Source organism: Pelophylax lessonae, assembly GCF_965119305.1.
Source record: "Pelophylax lessonae genome assembly, chromosome: 6".
NCBI lineage: Eukaryota > Metazoa > Chordata > Amphibia > Anura > Ranidae > Pelophylax > Pelophylax lessonae.
The window spans coordinates 36,004,031-36,020,652 of NC_138773.1; positions in this window are offsets into that span (position 1 = coordinate 36,004,031).

Genomic DNA, 16,622 nt, shown 5'->3' on the forward strand with positions numbered 1-16,622 from the left:
CTCAAACAATTATTCCTTGGCCAATGTTTTAGTACCTAGTTAATGATTTATCTAAAATACATCAGTCCATCCATTCCCACCTATGATTCTGTATGTTTATGTAATGATGTTAAAACCTTCACTGACCACAAGCCCTAATTGATGTATAAATGCCCAGTTTTACTTACCCATCCCCCCACCCACATGCTAAATCTCAAAGTCAGCATATACCAAAGCTCAAGTTCAGAGGTCTTCAAACTATGGCCCACCAGTTGTTCACGAACTTCAATTTCCATCATGCCTAGTCATGTCTGTGAATGTGAGAGAATTACAAGGCCTCATGGGATGTGTAGTTCTGCAACAGCTGGAGGGCCGTAGTTTGTAAATCTCAGCTCTAGCTGGTGAGTATAATGGGCCATACACACTAGAAGATTGTCAGAACAATTTATCCTTCCGATTTACCAAAACCAAATAATATGAGGTCCAACAAACACTTTCAAATCCTATGCAATCTGGTAGGCCCTTGCACTACATAGAAAAGTTAAATCTGCACGAAAAAGTCTTCAGAGAATCTTCTAGTGTGTATGGCCCTTTACAATATAAGAACAATAGGAGTTTGAAAAGAAATGTATGTAGATGTTACATCCCCATATCCAAACCTTTGCCTTCCTGTTGTATATTTTTTTACCAAGTTGCATAAGCATTTAACAGACAACTGTGTGTGTAATTAATAATGTGATGTGCTCAAGCACTAATTTTATTTTTTGTATTTTTTCCCCACAGTTTCCTTCAAACGCAGAGCAATGGCTGGAGATTTCTGATCAATTTCTGGAGAAGTGGAATTTTCCCAATTGTGGGGGTGCTATTGATGGGAAGCACGTCCGCATTGTCCCCCCTCCGAATTCCGGCACATTTTATTATAATTATAAAGGTTTTTTTAGTATAGTCATGCTAGCCATAGTTAATGCAAACTATGAGTTTATTTTTTTGGATATTGGCAAAAATGGCCGCAATTCGGATGGGGGAGTTATTGATCAGACGGAGTTCGCTCGTCGTCTAAAGAACGGCACTCTGAACCTGCCATCCAGGGAGCAAACTGTTGAGGGTATGAGCTTTGTGTTTATCGCAGATGAGGCTTTTGCGCTTGGGGAGCATCTCATGAAGCCCTACCCTCAGAGGAACCTCACCCCAGACCAAAGGATTTACAACTACCGGTTGTCCAGAGCTCGCAGAGTTGTGGAGAATGCCTTCGGGATAATGGCCAACCGGTTCCGGATATTCCTGACGTCCATAAACCTGGCACTGTACAAAGTGGATAATGTGGTCTTGTGTTGCTGCATTTTGCACAACTTCCTACGCAGGAATGCACAAAATTATGTCTTGCAGCAACTGGATACTGACCCTGCTATGCCAGGTACAAGTGGAGAGGCCCAACCTTCTAACCAAGTGGAGTCCATGACGTCAATGGAAGTTGGACGGTCAGCATTGGCATCACACAGGGCCCGTCAGATCCGCCAGGAATATCTGGACTATTTCGTGGGGAGAGGAGCTGTGTCCTGGCAGCAATCACTGTCACACACCCATTAATCTTGTTAAAGATTGGACACACAAGATAAATGTCAGAGATATATTATTTTTCAACACATTAAACAAAAATTGCAATGATTCTGTATTGTGGATTATAATCATTTGGGCACATATGCCAAACACAATTATTTGGGTTAATCATGTGTTATATATGTGTGACTTTGGAAAGGTTAATACATTCATCAGTGTGTTTCTTGACTGTAGTCTCTCACCAGCTGATCCAAAGTGATGATGGCCATGTGTTATTTTTTAGCCAGTGGTGTAAATACAAGGGCCTTCTGCACCCCACAAAATGTACACAAACCCTGTCACATTGAGAACTAGGTCACACCCAAGGTTCATCTAATGTCACCTTACATTGGTGTTCATTGTCCAGAAGTTGCCCATACTATATATTTCATATAATACATTAGGGTATTAACAAAGTACCTACACCTGTTATGTTGTGTTCATTTATGACATCCTTCTCACTGCCCACCAATGTTAGGATATGTCAGTGTTATGTGAAACTTGATCATTGTTCATCTCAAAGTGTTATATATATAGGTAATGGAAAGTGAACTAGAGCAACGAACAAGCAATACACTATAGATTACACTGATCTCCCTACACTGATTTCTACTGCCAATATCAATGCCATATTGAATCCTAGGACTGCTAGTACCTTGAGTGTTGAGTCACACTTATGCGATGCGGGAAGTCTGCGACTTTGCAGCCTTCCAGCATTGCATAAGGGTGACCCGCCACTTACTTTTTCCACAGGATTGTATTCCACAAGTGTTAAGCACTGTGCGATCCAATCCAGATACATCAGAAATAAAGGGTCATGTGCGACTTGTATGCGTGTTCAGTGCGAATGTAGCCATACAAAGTGTATGTCTCAATTCACACTGCACATCTGATGGCATGTAATATCGTAGCGCACTGCTCCTTTATTACATGCGATCAGATGTTCATGCGAAAATCAGCTATACAGTTTGTATGGCTCAATTCGCACTGCACTCGCACAAAAGTCGCACATGATGCATTTATTCAGCCGCATCAGGATAGGATCGCACAATCGTTCAAACTTGTGTGATCCGATCCTGTGTGAAATGTCAGATCGCACTGTGATATGCGTTAAAACTGGGGGTATCTTTAACATTTCATTGACACCTCCAGCAACTCGCATATGGCAGTGTCCAAAATGCTTTCATTAACATGTAAATATGTGAATAGGACAGCCATCATACATTTAGTGCTTCTTTACACAGCTTTAGACCTCGACCCCCCAACTAAAGTCTAATAAAGAATTGAACACACATTGTTGAATGTAAAAACGTTTTAGTATCAAACATTCACAGGGTTAGGGTTAGGGTTAGGGTTAGGGTTAGGGTTAGGGTTAGGGTTAGGGTTAGGGTGTTGTAAAGTGCTTTTCCCAAACTTGGGTACACTCTTTAACATCTGAGTGTAATTAAAATGCCCTAAAACATTCTAAAAAAATTGTAACATCAGGAACATCCCAATACAAACATAAAAAACCTAGTAAAATTGTGGCTTAAAATTTGCCAATCATGTCCACAAAATTGCGCATTTTGATTTGTAATGCCGTTGCAGTCTCCTTTATATGTTCCAGGTCTGCGCAGCATTGGAGAGCCTCACGGGTCAATTTGGCTAATGTGCAACTATGTAAAACATGGTCTGTAAAAATTAAAAAAAAAGGAGTCAATGTGAATCACCTACATGAGGTCATAATAATAGAGAAACATTTGGTGTCCAGGTAATCTTAAATTCCTCTCGAGTTAATACCTACCCTGTTCTTATGCTCTTTTGCCCTAGGCTCTTCTTCTTCCTCCTGTCCTCCTCCGATGCTGTTGCTGATGATTCTGCCGGTCTCCTGAGCTTACTATATATTCATTAGGGGTGTGAACGCATGATGACGTCATTGTGAGGGCATGGTTGTAATGTATATATATTAAGATGCAGAGACCAGAGACGGGCAGAATGCACGGCAACAGCATTGGAGGAGGACAGGAGGAAGAAGAAGAGCCTAGGGCAAAAGAGCAGACAACATAAGAGCAGAAGATTGGACAGCAGAAGAGTGGAGAGGAGAAGATCCAAAGAGCAGAGTGGAGAAGACCGGATGAAGATATTTAAGAACATTTCATAAACGTCTCCTGTCGTTATTCACATACACTTCCATTTATGTGGTTAATGTGTAGGGGTACTATGTACCCCATACCCATTCACATAGTGATTGGGGTCTGGGATCTGGGGGCCACCCTTTGTTAAAGGTTGCTTCCAAAGTCCTAGGAACCCCCTGGCCGCATGACCCCCCAAAACCACCAGACAGGGTTGTGGGGATGAGGCTCTTGTCCTCCTCTACATGGGAGTAAGGTGCTTTTGGGTGTGCGGTGCAGAGGCCCCCTGGCCCAAAGCAACAAAACCCCCCCATGTTGAGGGCATGTGTCCTGCTGTGGTCCAGGGGGTGTTTGGTCCGCTTGCTCGTTCTCTTTCCTGGCCTGACAAGCTGCATGCTTGTATAAGGGTCTGGTAGGGGTTTTGGGGGTAACCCACGCTGTCTTTTTGTTGTGGGCATACCCTCAAACTCAATACCACACACAAAAGGCCTGGTTGTGAACTTGGGGGGACACCCACGGTGGGTTGTTAAATTTTTGGGTGTAGTTCCCCCTCAAAAATCTTCACAACGCAAGTGGCCCCGCAAGTCAGAGCATCCTGATCCGACTTACGGTGCCACTTCCATTCAAATAAAGAGGCTCCCATAGGGAACTAGTGTTGTAAATTGGAGGCTAAAAATAACACTGATAAAAATCATTCTGAAAAAACCTACGTGGGCACACAATTGGCTCTTGGACACTTGGTCCTGGTTCCTCCACAGTTTCTGAACTGGCTTCCATGCTGCTTGGCACGTTGCCAGGAGATCGGGCTTCTGACCTGGCTGGGGATGCCACATCCTGGCATGATGCAACATCTGCAATGTAAATTTGTAAGGGAATACAAGAATATAAGGTTAAACAATCATTGCAAATACACATATTTCTATGATACCACTACACAAAAATCTGTGCCTACCAACCTTCATGTTGCTCTGATGTCTGGTCACTTGTTGGCTCCACCAGTATTATTTCTGGAATAATGTCTTCATCTACATAATACAAAACATTGGCCATATCATAAAAGTCACAAGAGGTACATTTGTTAGGACATGGTGCCCTGCTTGATAGCTCTTTTAGTAACAAATATGAAGACATGTACATGGTTATCTACGAAAAATATGGTACATTAATGTTTGACAGTGCATAGGAACCAATTACCTTTAGTGGAATCTGTGCCACCTTCTGTGCCCATGTCCTCCTCTTCTTCCTCCACTGCAGATGGAGCTGCCAAACCTCTCCTCCTCCTTTCCCACTGTTTGGCACGGAGTTTACGTTTTTCTCCTATTTAAAGGTTTGAATAATAATCTGTGATTAATAGGAATGTTTGCTGAGAAGATTCGTGCAGGAAAGAACGTTCGTTGCAACACAATACATATATTTTTCACTATGGCTTCCTGACTTTTAATGTCATATACTAAAACATCAACAATAGATCGATCAAATCACGACATGACAACTAAAATGAGTAATCTAACTTTTTACATAGACATTATAATCTAGACATGTTAATACAACATACACAAAATTATAAAAAACATATTGCATGATTAAAAAAATAAAGAAAAAATAAAACTTACTTTTTTTCAAAATCCGATGGATTTGGGAAAGCTGATCCTGCTCACGGTGTTTGAGGTCAGACCATCGTTTCCTAATCTGATCTTTCGATCGCTCGACACCGAATTTTCTGACCAAACAGGCCACCACCTTGTCCATGATGCCATCTTTCCTGGCATTGGGCCGCTCGTAATTTGCCAACTTTCCATCGTAATCCGTTTTTTCTAAAATGGAGACCATCTCCACCATTTCTGCCTTTGACATGGGTGTAGCCCTTGATTTTCTGGTGGCCCAATCACTTCGGCCCCCACTAATTGAGCTCCCAGATTGTTGAGACATGGTTCCTAATTTAACAATGATTATTCCACTGCCTCAGGTGTGAGTGTCGCATGTAGGCCTGATCTTCGGCACGTACACACCCCTGCACAAGCCCGCCACTGGAGGAGGAGTTGACGCCTGCGCTGTATTTAAAGGACGCCAGATCGTTCGGCCGACGATTCGCTAGCGGACATATCGAGAGTTGGAGCACGATCGAGCGGCGAATCACGACTTTTCCCCACAAACAAAGGTACGACTCTTTTAATAGAAAGTGTGTGTTTTGGGCCCTATACAGCTTTTATTAGGAATATCTTTATTATGTGCCAAAATACATGCTCTTTTAATATGTTTTGTGTTGTTTTGTGTCTTGCAGGCATATACTGTCCTGCAATATGGTGGACAATTTCACCACCCACAACTTTTTAATAAGTTTCATTGATGAATTCAGGCAACTGCCTTGTTTGTGGCAAGTGAAGTCGGCGGATTATAAAAATCGAAAACTCAGAAAACAGGCCATGGAACATTTGGTGGCCTTCTACAAGCCCGTCTGTCCTGGGGCAAATTTTAATTATATCCGCAAAAAAATAAACAGTATTCGCACTGCCTACAGGCGGGAGTTAAAAAAAATAGAGGAGTCCACCCAGTCTGGAGCAGGGGCACGGAATGTATATGTACCACGGCTGTGGTACTTTGATAACATGCGGTTCCTGGCAGACACCATGGAATCCAGGCCGTCAATTTCAACACTGCCTTCTACATCGGCAGAGGGCTCAGTGTCGGTTGATCCAAGCCAGGATGAGGATTTCCTGGAGGAGAGTTTTACTCAGGTATGGCATTTCACAATATATTGTCTGCTAAAATGTAATCATGTAACAAAATTATAAGCTAAACCATAATTGACCCTTTATGTAAACGGGCATAGCAAGGGGTTGGCATGACAGGCAACCGCCAGGGGCGCAGGCCAAGGGGGGTGGGTCACAAAAACATTGGCATTGTTTTATTGTTTATTTTAACAATCCACTCAGCCTGCACACCCCAGAACCCCCAGTTTGCAGGCGGATTCATGCAGGTGTAAAACATTGAGAGCAGCTTCATGCAGGTGTAAAACATTGAGAGCAGATTCATGCAGGTGTAAAACATTGAGAGCAGCTGAGCCAAAAGACCAGGAGACTGAGACTGCCTCTCACTGCATCCCCAGCACACCTCTGGTCTTACAAACACTGCTGCATCCCCAGCACCCCTCCGGTCTTACAAACACTGCTGCATCCCCAGCACACCTCTGGTCCAAAGAAACACTGCTGTAGCCTCAGCATTCCTCTGGCTCAACCTTTTTTAATACAAAACTAACAGCTCCTGCAAATGATCCATCCATCCTTGCTTCCATGTCTCTGGTCTCTCACTCTGGGTCAGCAAGGCAGGTGGCTCCCTTATTCATGTTTCCCTGCACTGCTTCACCCTCAATGCCCTACATCAAGTCCTCTGCAAGTTCAGGCCCCTCTCTCTCTGCAACCCCCTCCTCTCTCTCTCACACCCCCTCTTTCTCTCCCTCTCTCTATCTCTCAACCCTCTCTTTCTTTTTCACACCTGAGACAATGATTGCCCACTAGAGAGCTCTACACTGGGCAAACAAGGGGCAAATTAGAAACTTTTAATGCCCTTTAATTTTTTTTTGGGGGGGTGGGTTACAGTTTTCCATTGATCTTGGGGGGGGGGGGGGTTGTTGCCAAATACAGCTCCTCAACAAGGGCACTGGAGACCCTAGATACGCCACTGTATGTAAAGTCTGCTATTTGATCACAATAATATAACAAACATGACTTTTTATATACACTATAACATTCTAATCAATTGTTCATTTCATCAACAGGGAAGTGTCACTGAGGAGGAGCCAGGTTGCAGCCAGGAGCCTGGGGAGCCTGTGGAGCCTGAGGAGCCTGCGGAACTATTTCCACCACCACCTCCTCCTGCCAAACGGAGGCAAAAGAGGAAGCACGTGGATGACATCACCGACGAGTTTATCCAGGAGGCCACCATAGCCCTACGTCGGAAACCGGAGGCCAATGAGTCCTTCGGGAATATGACTGCCAAAATCCTGGATAAGGTGGACCCCAGGCAGTGTCAGTATGCCAGAAAAATTATTCTGGATGTGCTGCAAAACGCTGAAAACGGCATACTTACTGAGCACAGCCATGCATGCCAGGAGCACCCGTGCCCTCCACCTCCACCTCCACCTCCACCTCCACAACACCCACCACCTCGCCAAATGCCACATGGCCAGTGGCAATATGGCCAGCAGGATCCAAACCTGCCCTCATGGCAACCTGATTACAGTTACCAGCAACTTTAATTTGTGTAACCCCCTATTATTTATTTTACCCCTGTTTGCCAGTTTCTAGTTTAATTTTGTCCAAATGGACCTTTTTTATGTTTAGTTTATTATACGGAAAGTATTGATGTTTGCTTTGTTTTTTTTTTGCTGAGATCCAAAAAATAAAGAAAATGAAAATAAAAAATGGCCTATCTGAATTTGTTAACATGTTTAATATTGTGCATAACCTGAAAAATATGTTTTAGACATTAATTCATAAAAGAATAAAGGGTCATATCAATAGTTAGATCTTTGGTGTGAAAATACAAAAATAATGGTGAAGAGTTCAAATTATTTAATTATAAAATTTGATAGAACAGATAGAATAGACAAACATTATCTTCATCATAACAGAACACATGCCTTTTTATTAGAAAAGTATGGCATTATGAGCAGCATCTTCCTTCTTCTCACATTTATCAAGATGAGCATGTGCTCCGCATTTCACCTATTTCTTGGACTTCCGCGAGCCGAAAGTTCTTTCTGAATAAAATGTTGAGTTTACTAGAGAAAATTCTTCCGGGAACTCATTTGGTTTGATCATGCGTGTTGGGATTTGTAGCTGTGTGTCGGCAGAATTGCGTACTGACAGGCGAACAATCGTCCGTTCTGGTGTCGGCATACAAATATTTTCATGTTTGCAAGAAAGACTTTTGTCCGCGGATTGTGCGCAGACATCTGTCGGAGGCACCATACTAACACGCGTACAATCGGCAGATCCTTCGTCCACCGACGTTTGTATGCCGACGATCGGTACGTGTGTACGGGCCTTTAGACAAACATTTCCTCTGTGGAGCAAATAGTCATCGCTAGAGAGGAGCACGACGAAAACCTTTGTTTCGTTTTGTATTCATTTGTTAAGTTAATAATTTTGTTTCATTATATTCCTTATGTTAGAATGATTGGTTTTCAGAATTCATTTTGTATTTTCAGATTTTTTTTGTATATTCATTTTTTTTTCAAATCAATTTAAAATTTGAAATTAAAATTTTGGGGAACGGCCACATATTTGTTCTATTATATTCTATTTTTTTTCTCTTTTCTTTTCCATTTGACTTTATTGTATTCTTTTATTTTCTATTCTGTTCTTTTAATTTCCATTCTATTATTTTATTTTATTTTTAATTCCATTACATTCCTTTCTATTCTATACTATTTTATTATTTTCTATTGCTTTATTTTCTATTCTTTTTTATTTATTCTATATTTTCTTCTGTTTTATTCTATTCTAATTATTTCCTATTCTATTTTATTATATTATATGCTTTTATTTTCTATTCTATTGTACTCTAGTCTATAAAGCAACCTAAGCAGGAATCATCATCCTTTTTCTCTTTTATACCATATTGCATTAATTGCAAATTTTCCCATTTCAAATTCAAATTAATTTTCGAAATTCAAATTTTTCATATTTGCATTCAAACTAATTTTCAATTTGAATTTGGATTATTGTTTCGTTAAAATGTATTTTGGATACAGTGCCTTGCGAAAGTATTCGGCCCCCTTGAACTTTGCGACCTTTTGCCACATTTCAGGCTTCAAACATAAAGATATAAAACTGTAATTTTTTGTGAAGAATCAACAACAAGCGGGACACAATCATGAAGTGGAACGAAATTTGTTGGATATTTCAAACTTTTTTAACAAATAAAAAACTGAAAAATTGGGCGTGCAAAATGATTCAGCCCCCTTAAGTTAATACTTTGTAGCGCCACCTTTTGCTGCGATTACAGCTGTAAGTCGCTTGGGGTATGTCTCTATCAGTTTTGCACATCGAGAGACTGAAATTTTTGCCCATTCCTCCTTGCAAAACAGCGCGAGCTCAGTGAGGTTGGATGGAGAGCGTTTGTGAACAGCTGTTTTCAGTTCTTTCCACAGATTCTCGATTGGATTCAGGTCTGGACTTTGACTTGGACATTCTTACACCTGGATATGTTTTTATGAACCATTTGATTATAGATTTTGCTTTATGTTTTGGATCATTGTCTTGTTGGAAGACAGATCTCCGTCCCTGTCTCAAGTCTTTTGCAGACTCCATCAGGTTTTCTTCCAGAATGGTCCTGTATTTGGCTCCATCCATCTTCCCATCAATTTTAACCATCTTCCCTGTCCCTGCTGAAGAAAAGCAGGCCCAAACCATGATGCTGCCACCACCATGTTTGACAGTGGGGATGGTTTGTTCAGGGTGATGAGCTGTGTTGCTTTTACGCCAAACATAACGTTTTGCATTGTTGCCAAAAAGTTCAATTTTGTTTCATCTGACCAGAGCACCTTCTTCCACATGTTTGGTGTCTCCCAGGTGGCTTGTGGCAAACTTTAAACAACACTTTTTATGGATATCTTTAAGAAATGGCTTTCTTCTTGCCACTCTTCCATAAAAGCCAGATTTGTGCAGTATACGACTGATTGTTGTCCTATGGACAGAGTCTCCCACCTCAGCTGTAGATCTCTGCACTTCCTCCAGAGTGATCATGGGCCTCTTGGCTGCATCTCTGATCAGTCTTCTCCTTGTATGAGCTGAAAGTTTAGAGGGACGGCCAGGTCTTCGTAGATTTGCAGTGGTCTGATACTCCTTCCATTTAAATATTATTGCTTGCACAGTACTCCTTGGGATGTTGAAAGCTTGGGAAATCTTTTTGTATCCAAATCCGGCTTTAAACTTCTCCACAACAGTATCTCGGACCTGCCTGGTGTGTTCCTTGTTCTTCATGATGCTCTCTGCGCTTTAAACGGACCTCTGAGACTATCACAGTGCAGGTGCATTTATACAGAGACTTGATTACACGCAGGTGGATTCTATTTATCATCATTAGTCATTTGGGTCAACATTGGATCATTCAGAGATCCTCACTGAACTTCTGGAGAGAGTTTGCTGCACTGAAAGTAAAGGGGTTGAATAAGTTTTTTATTTGTTAACAAAGTTTGAAATATCAAATTAATTTTGTTCCACTTCATGATTGTGTCCTACTTGTTGTTGATTCTTCACAAAAAATTACAGTTTTATATATTTATGTTTGAAGCCTAAAGTGTGGCAAAAGGTCGCAAAGTTCAAGGGGGCCGAATACTTTCGCAAGGCACTGTACGTAGAAATCCGTTACTATTGTGATTCAGAAATTCAAATGCATCTGAATCTGCGAATATCTCAGATCAACTGCTTATGTTTTTTTTTTCAAATCAATTTAAGATTTGAAATTAGAATTTTGGAATGGCTACATAATTGTTCTATTCTATACTATTCTATTTTTTTTTTCTTTTCTTTTCCATTTGACTTTATTGTATTCTTTTATTTTCTATTCTGTTATGTTAATTTCCATTCTATTCTTTTATTTTTAATTCCATTAAATTCCTTTCTGTTCTATACTATTCTATTATTTTCTATTGCTTTATTTTCTACTCTATTTTATTTTTATTTATTCTATATTTTGTTCTGTTTTATTCTATTATAATCCTTTATTTCCTATTCTATTTTATTCTATTATATGCTTTTATTTTAATTTATATTCTATTCTATAAAGCAGCCCAAGTAGGAATCATCATCCTTTTTCTCTTTTATCCCATACTGCATTATTGCAAATTTTCCCATTTCAAATTCAAATACATTTTCAAATTCAAATTTATTTTCATATATGAATTCAAACTAATTTTCAATTTGAATTTGGATTATTGCTTTGTTATCATTTATTTTGGACACGGAGACATTCATTACTATTGTGATTCAAAAATTCAAATGCATCTGAATCTGGGAATATCTCAGATCAACTGCTTGTTTTTACTGCCCCCCTGGCTGCTGGTGTGAAAGGAGCCTAAGGGTAATAGTGAGAACAAGCACTCAGTATTGGTGGAAATGTTTTTTGATGAATAAAATGCTTTATGGACATGTTGTTATCACCACAATTAATTTAAAATATAACCAGATGTGATCATAAAATTGGGGTCCCATATCCTACAGGTCGCAGGGGGCCCAATTTTTGGAAGGTATATTTTATCTGATGTAGGAGACATTTTCCCCATTCTGTAGGTGATTGTGTGCAGTAACATTTCTGCAAACTTTTTATTAACCTAACAAGAAAATAATATGTCATTGTGGGCGGTACAATCTTGGCTTGTATTGTTGGGTTTGCTGTGCAGAATTATAATTGCTTTCCAATAAAATCTTTTATGGAGTGAAAAAGTGAATGTCTTGTTTGTCCTTAGGGGGGATTTACAAAGCAGTTCAGTCACCAGTCTGCCCCCTGCTGGTTGGACAATGAAGGAGCAGCAACATACTCCTAGATGTTTACCGTCCTTAGTCTCAGTCTCAGCAGACTTATAATGGCTAACTGTCCTCAGTCTTAGCATATTCGTATAGGCTAACTGTCTCAAGTCTTAGTCTCAGCATACTCATATAGGCTAACTTTCCTCAGTCTCAACATACTCATGTAAGCTAATTTTCCTTAGTCTCAGTATACTTGTATAGGCTAACTTTCCTCAGTTTTAGAATCCTTTGTCTCAGTCTCAACATACTCGTATAGGCTAACTGTCCTCAGTCTCAGCATACTCGTATAGGCTAATTGTTCTCAGTCTCAGCTTACTCATATAGGAAATCTTTCCTCAGTCTCAGTATACTTGTATAAGCTAACTTTCCACAGTCTCAGCATACTCATATAGGCTAACTGTCCTCAGTCTCAGCATACTCATTTAGGTTAACCGTCCTCAGTCTCAGTCTCAGCATACTTATCTCAGCATCCTTTGTCTCAGTCTCAGCATACTTGTATAGGCTAACTGTCCTCAGTCTCCGCATATTCATATAGGCTAACTGTCCTCAGTGTCAGCATACTCAAATAGGCTAACTTTCCTCAGTCTCACCATACTCGTATTGGCTAACTGTCCTCAGTCTTCGAATACTCATATAGGCTAACTGTCCACAGTCTCAGCATACTCATATAGGCAAACTGTCCGCAGTCTCAGCATACTTGTATAGGTTAACTGTCCTCAATCTCAGTCTCAGCATACTCATTTAGGTTAACCTTCCTCAGTCTCAGTCTCAGCATACTTATAAAGGCTAACTGTCCTCCGTGTCAGTCTCAGCATACTAATATAGACTAACTGTCATCAGTCTCAGCATACTCATATAGGCTAACTATCCTCAGTCTCAACATACTCATATAGGCTAACTGTCCTCAATCTCAGTCTCAGCATACTCATTTAGGTTAACTGTCCTCAGTCTCAGCATACTTATCTCAGCATCCTTTGTCTCAGTCTCAGCATACTCGTATAGGCTAACTGTCCTCAGTTTCCACATATTCATATAGGCTAACTGTCCTCGGTGTCAGCATACTCAAATAGGCTAACTGTCCTCAGTCTCACCATACTCGTATAGGCTAACTGTCCACAGTCTCAGCATATTTATATAGGCTAACTGTCTGCAGTCTCAGCATACTTGTATAGGTTAACTGTCCTCAATCTCAGTCTCAGCATACTTGTATAGGTTAACTGTCCTCAGTCTCAGTCTCAGCATACTTATATAGGCTAACTGTCCTCCGTGTCAGTCTCAGCATAATAATATAAACTAACTGTCATCAGCCTCAGCATACTCATATAGGCTAACTGTCCTCGGTCTCAGTATACTCATATAGGCTAACTGTCCTCAGTCTCAGTATACTCATATAGGCTAACTGTCCTCAGTCTCAGCATAATCATATAGGCTAACTGTCCTCAGTCTCAGTATACTCATATAGGCTAACTGTCCTCAGTCTCAGCATGCTCATATAGGCTAACTGTCCTCAGTCTCATTTTAGGCATACTCATTTAGGTTAACTGTCAGTCTCAGTTTTAGTATGCTTATATAGGCTAACTGTCCTCTGTGTCAGTCTTAGCATACTCAAATAGGCTAACTGTCCTCAGTCTCAGCATACTCATATAGGCTAACTCCTCAGTCTCGGTGCTGCTGTGGCCCCAATACACATCTACAATGCAAGGTACCAAGAGCACCCCAATACCCAACTTCAGCGCAAGGTACCAAGAGCACCCCAATACACATCTACAGCGCAAGGTACCAAGAGCACCCCAATACACATCTACAGTGCAAGGTACCAAGAGCACCCGAATACACATCTACAGCGCAAGTGAACCCAGAGCACCCCAATCCACATCTACAGCGCAAGGCACCAAGAGCACCCCAATACACAACTTCAGCGCAAGGTACCAAGAGCACCCCAATACACATCTACAGTGCAAGGCACCAAGAGCACCTCAATACACATCTACAGTGCAAGGCACCAAGAGCACCTCAATACACATCTACAGCGCAAGGTACCAAGAGCACCCCAATACACATCTACAGCACAAGGAACCAAGAGCACCCGAATACACATCTATAGCGCAAGGAACCAAGAGCACCCCAATACACAACTTCAACGCAAGGTACCAAGAGCACCCCAATGCACATCTACAGTGAAAGGTACCAAGAGTACCCCAATACACATCTACAGTGCAAGGAACCAAGAGCATCCCAATACACATCTACAGCGCAAGGAACCAAGAGCATCCCAATACACATCTACAGCGCAAGGTACCAAGAGCACCCCAATACACATCTACAGCTTAAGGTACCAAGAGCACCCCAATACACATCTACAGCTCAAGGTACCAAGAGCACCCCAATACACATCTACAGTGCAAGGTACCAAGAGAACCCCAATACACATCTACAGTGCAGGGTACCAAGAGCATCCCAATACACATCTACAGTGCAAGGTACCAAGAGCACCCCAATAAACATCTATAGAGCAAGGTACCAAGAGCCTCCCAATGCACAACTTCAGCGCAAGGTACCAAGAGCACCCCAATACACATCTACAGGGCAAGGTACCAAGAGCACTCCAATACACATCTACAGCGCAAGGTACCAAGAGCACCCCAATACACATCTACAGTGCAGGGTACCAAGAGCACCCCAATACACATCTACAGTGCAAGGTACCAAGAGCACCCCAATAAACATCTACAGAGCAAGGTACCAAGAGCACCCCAATAAACATCTACAGAGCAAGGTACCAAGAGCCTCCCAATGCACAACTTCAGCGCAAGGTACCAAGAGCACCCCAATACACATCTACAGGGCAAGGTACCAAGAGCACTCCAATACACATCTACAGCGCAAGGTACCAAGAGCACCCCAATACACATCTACAGCGCAAGGAACCAAGAGCATCCCAATACACATCTACAGCGCAAGGTACCAAGAGCATCCCAATACACATCTAGAGCTCAAGGTACCAAGAGCACCCCAATACACATCTACAGTGCAGGGTGCCAAGAGCACCCCAATACACATCTACAGTGCAAGGTACCAAGAGCACCCCAATAAACATCTATAGAGCAAGGTACCAAGAGCCTCCCAATGCACAACTTCAGCGCAAGGTACCAAGAGCACCCCAATACACATCTACAGGGCAAGGTACCAAGAGCACTCCAATACACATCCATAGCGCAAAGTACCAAGAGCACCCCAATAAACATCTATAGTGCAAAGTACCAAGAGCACCCCAATACACAACTTCAATGCAAGCTCTTGGTACCTTGCGTTGAAGTTGTGTATTGGGGTGCCCCAAGGCTCAGTCCTGGGACCAACCTTGTTCAATTTATTCATAAACAGCATTGAGGACGGGATCAGTAGTTCTATATCAGTTTTTGCAGATGACACAAAATTGGGCAGAGCAATAACTGCACAGCATGAAGCAGATATCCTACAGGATGACCTGGACAAAATAACGGAGTGGGCAACGACTTGGCAAATGAGGTTTAACGTGGAGAAGTGTAAGGTTTTGCACTTGGGGACTAGAAACATAAAAGCACAATACACGTTAGGGGGGGAACCCTTGGGGGGAATCAAAAATGGAGAAAGATCTGGGAGTCTTGGTTGATGATAGACTAGGCAATAGCATGCAATGTCAAGTGGCAGCTGCCAAAGCCAGCAGAATATTAGCATGCATAAAGAAAGGGATGTATTCCAGAGATAAGACTATAATCCTTCCACTTTATAAAACTCTGGTCCGACCGCATCTGGAGTATTCTGTCCAGTTCTGGTCGCCAGTCCTCAGGAGGGATGTGTTGGAGCTGGAGAGAGTCCAGAGAAGGGCAACTAAACTAATTAGGGGATTGGAGGACCTTAATTATGAAGAGTGTCTGCAAACGCTTGATTTATTCTCATTGGAGAAGAGACGCCTGAGGGGGGACATGATAGCAATTTTTAAATATTTCAGTCGAAGGGATTGCATGAGGACTCGAGGGAATACAATGCGATTAGAGGAGAAGCGTTTTAACCTCAGGCAACGTGGGGGGTCCTTTACTGTTAGGGCTACAAGATTGTTGAATTCTCGACCACAAGAGGTGGTTTCTGCGGGAAGTATGGTGGCTTTCAAAAGACTCTTAGACGTACATCTCAAGGATCAGAACATTCAGGGGTATGAGAGATGATTACAGCCACACACACCTACACAGGTTGAACTGGATGGACTATTGTCTTTATTCAACCTCACCTACTATGTGACTATGTAACTATGTATGTAACACCCCAATACACATCTACAGCACAAGGTACCAAGAGAACCCCAATACACATCTACAGTGCAAGGTACCAAGAGCACCCCAACACACATCTACAGGGCAAGGTAACAAGA